Here is a 4,442-nt window from a genome sequence, read left to right on the forward strand (position 1 = left end):
TCCCGCTGTCGGTACACCTCGGTCCGCTCGCGCTCGACGTCTTCCGCGTGGCGAGCCTCGCGCTCCGCAACGGCGGCCTCGCGTTCGGTGAGTCGCTCCTCCCTGGCGTTGACCTCCTTCTCCCGGTGGTGTATGTGACGCTCCGCATCCCGGACGCGAATGTCGTTGGCGTCCAGTTGCGCGGCGGCAGCGAGCCCCATGGCCTGCATGGCCGCGAACGCGCGTCCCAGGTCCACGCACACGATGCTTACCGCCCTCACGCGCCCTCCTGCTGCGGCCGTCTGCATGGCGTTGCCAAGCTGATGGAGCTGCCAGGCGAACCAAGCGACCCGGTCCGTCGGTCGCATGTCCTTCGGTGGTTCCTGGAGCCGGGGCGTCGACCCGTCCTTGTTTTCCACGCTGATCACTGCCGGACTCGGTTGCAATTTCACATTATACGGAATAAGCTTAGCCAGCATACGCGTGAGTAATGCACTGTGGTCCTGATCCGACCTAATATTTAAAAGAGGCCGATGATCTGTTAGGACTGTCGTCCCTGAAGCGCCTAATAGGTACATGCGCCAATGTTGTAATACCCACAAAATTCCTCCCATCTCTTGCTCTGTTGCTGATCTTTTTGTTTCCCCTGAGGTCAGCTGTTTGCTTGCGTATGCAATTACCCTCTCCTCATTGTTCACACGCTGCTGAAGAATCGCACCCTGGGTATAGGCCGAAACGTCTTAAATCACCGCAAAAGGACAATTGAGGTCAGGCAAATGCAGAACAACTGGTTCTTTTGTCAACTTGTTTTTCAGTGTAATAAATGCATTTTCCTCTCTCTCTGTCCATATGAATGGGACTTTGACGCTTGTTGGTCTATTGAGTGGTCGGGCATACGCGGCAAAGTTGTGAATGTGATGGCGCATCCAGCTGGCTAGACCTAGGAACGAACGCACAGACTTCCGATCAGTTGGGCAGGGGTAGTTCTCGACTGCCTTGCTTTTTTTCCTCGCTCGGTGTGATTTTTCCGTCCTGTACGACATAACCTAAAATATCTAATTTTTCAGACAAAAATTCACATTTGTCGATTTGGACGAAAAGGCCTGCCACACGGAGCCTAGAGAACACACCCCTTATTGTTTTTATGTGGCTAGACAGTGTATTGCCACTCATGAGGATGTCATCAAAATACGCAAGGGCCCCAGGTATTCCTGATAACGATCTATAGCCTTTTGAAACGTGAAGGGGAGGTCTCCTAACCCAAAACAACCCCTAACATAATGATATTTCTGACCGTTTAACCCATAAATCCCCTTTTTGTGCTGGTCTTTGTCCGCAAGCGAGATGGTGTGGAAAGCAGAAACTACATCAATTTTTGAGACAGATAATTTTCCGGACAGGAAATCTAATGACTCACTCATGGTCCTTGTCTGGTAATTTACGGAGTGTAGTGTGATAGAGTTCAGTGCCCTTGAGTCCAAACAGGCCCTTACTTTCTTAGTGCCGTCTGGAAGATGTTTAACCAGGAAAAGTAAAGGGTTAGACCACTCACTATCAGATCTTACTATAATTCCCAGCCGAAGCAAACGCTCAATTTCCTCCTGAAAACTCTGCCTTTGAGCGTATGGGATTTTATAGCTAGCCTTCCGCACAATTTTTCCTGGTTCTGTAGGAATTCCGTGTTTTAAGATTGGGAATGTGTCTACTCTTTCATTTAAAATAACCTACGTCTACGTCCACCCCTGCCGCCACGTTGTTGGGCCGATATGGCCCTGGTGTAGGGACCGCCCCTCACAGGGGACTGGTTTGCTCGTGGCCGCCCCGGCGGACGGTATGTTGGCCTTCCCCGCACTGGTGATTTCCATATTGTATGGAAAGGGGGTAGTGTTCCGGTGCTTACCGTAGGGGATGGGCTAGGTGGCGGCATCGGGATCCGCTCAGATTTGATCGGGATGGGGAGCGGCGCAGTGACCCCGTCCAGGGGCCACAGCGGAACGTTCTCCAATGGCCACGGCGGTGAGGCGGCTGAAGTTGACGGACCCGGCGTTGAGGTGACCCGCGAAGGTCCAGGTGCAGCCAAGCCTCCACTGGTTTGGTCTGGGATAGAAAAGGCACTGTCACTGGTGTTTAAGTACCTTATTATTCCTCGCTCCGTTTCCGATGTCATCATTTGCGGAGACGGGCTCCAGACCAGTGGTGAGCACGACAGCACCGATGATGTTGACGCTGTCCTTGGTTCTAATTTGACACCACTCGGTGTCCTCGGCTCCGACTTGACTCCACCCTGCGTTGACGGCGTCCCGGGTTTGGACGCCACGCCGGTCGTATCCATGGGAGACAGCGCAGCCATACCCTCAGGGGACGGCGACGCCATATCCTCTGGAGATGGTGTCGGCAGCGGTGTTTTGGCGCCACAGCTCGGTCGGTGCTGACCGTAGCGCAGGCCGGCGAAAACACAAGCGCAGTCCCCCGGCCTGTCCTCAACCATCACGCTGAAGAACATGGGCGTTAGGACCGGTGGCGGGGTGAAGGGCGGGTGTGGTGACGCTGTCCTTGGTCGTTTTGAGGGAGGCGAGGGTGGCGTTGTCCCCGTGGCAGCCGGAGGCGGTATTGGCTGCCCGCCAGCCAGCGGGGTTGACTCCCTTCGGCCGGAAGGCCGTGGAGAGCCCCAGGCCGAAGCCGGAGACAGCGGCCCCCTCTTGATCTGGTTCGGTGTCAGCAGCGGCAGTTGATCCTCCGTCTCCACCGGGCGGACCGTTGTTGACGCGCTAGGTGCAGCGGCCGGGCCCGTAGGTTGTTCCAGGCTGCCCAGTAGAGAGGAAATCAGGTCAGAGCTGACCCGTGGCGCTGGTTTTTCCAACAGCGCTGCTAACATAGAAGGTTCTAAAGGAGCAGGTCGAGGGAGTTGCCCACCTGACGCCAGGCGGGCAGGTTCTAGTGTTACCATATTGTTGTATGCGGTTGAGGGCAGAGGGGCGCCCACCCTCAGCGGCCGCTGTGGTGCCGAAGTGGTCAGCTCCGTCATGGAGCTGACTGCCGTGGTGGTGGTGTGGGTGGTCCTCGGCTCCGTCGACGGCCCTGGTGCCGGATCATATGGCCGCCAAAGTCTGTTGGTGGACACTGCCCTGGGGTGGAACCAGGGCACGTTCCACACTGATGCAAACGAGGGCGGTATCGCCCCCACAGGGACCAGGACCGGGTGTCGTGGGCTCGGCAGCGGCCGTTTTGCAGAAGTCTGACAGTCGGTGGCTCCGCCGGAACATCGACCGTCAGGGGTTTTTGTGTCGCTAAGCAGATTGGCAGAGCACACGGCGCCTGCAGCCGGAACCGCGCTGGGCTTGGCAGCTCAAATTCCGCTGGTGTTGTCAGCCGCAGCGCAGTCAGCGGCAGGCGGGGAGCGAGCTGAGGTAGGCCCCGCGGTCTTCGGTCAGGCGTTGAAATAGGCACCCGAGGAGGGGGTACCACCTGGCCGCGCACCGGCCGAAGCATCGTAGATGGGCCGTCCGGCGGCGCGACAAGGAGGGCCGGGCCACGCAAGTACAGAGGGACCATGTGATCACGTATGGGCCGAACTACCCCACATGGACAATCTAGTACTTTGATATAGCATGGTTTCTTGCATTTATCGCATGCCGGGAACCGTTCCGGCCGCAGATCTTCGGGCTCGCCCCGAGTGTGTTCCGCCACGATACGCTTGGTGGCATATTTGTCTGCCAAGATCGGAGGCGGGACGCACTCTTTGTGGCAGTGTATGTCCTTAAGTCCCCACTGCGAAGCCCCGTAGAAGTGGTAATTTCCTATTACGCAAATTGGGGCCATGTCCACGGTTGCACAAACACACACACACGCACGAGGAATTTAAGAAGTTAATTTAAATTGCACTGATGTCACTGAATTCCCCTTCACTTAACACTACTACAATATCACCAAAAAAAATAAGTTCCGCGGAATAAAATTGTCTCCAAAAAAAAAAAAAATGAAACGAACAAAGAATCCTGGAGGACAGTAAACTGATAGCACAACTCGAGATTTTCTGAATATAAGGCACACGCGAATTCACTATGAGCTCAGGTACTCTGTCGCGACAACACCAAGAACTGCTCTCAGTGGAGGGACTTTACAAACTGATCTTACTTACACATATCAGGGCTCGCAAAGCCTATGCTCCTTAAGGGAAGACCAAGACGGTAGGGGAAATGCATACAGGTGTGGTAGGAGGGGGTAACTCCTGGAACGAAGGAACGGACTGAACTCGGTTGGGAGGAGATCAGGTGAAGTGGGGGTTGGTCAAGAAGGACATGGGGATAGGGGCGGTTGGTTCGAGGGGGGTCCACCTAAGAGTAGGAGGACAGAGAGAGAAGAGGAGAGAGAAGAGAGAGAGAGAGAGAAAAAACTTTTTTTTTTTTGTGAGAGTCGAGAATACTGGAGAGAGAGAAAGAAAGCAAGAGAGAGAGAGGAGGGAG

Source organism: Frankliniella occidentalis, unplaced genomic scaffold, assembly GCF_000697945.3.
Source record: "Frankliniella occidentalis isolate FOCC.00 unplaced genomic scaffold, Focc_3.1 Scaffold191, whole genome shotgun sequence".
NCBI classification, from domain to species: Eukaryota; Metazoa; Arthropoda; class Insecta; order Thysanoptera; family Thripidae; genus Frankliniella; species Frankliniella occidentalis.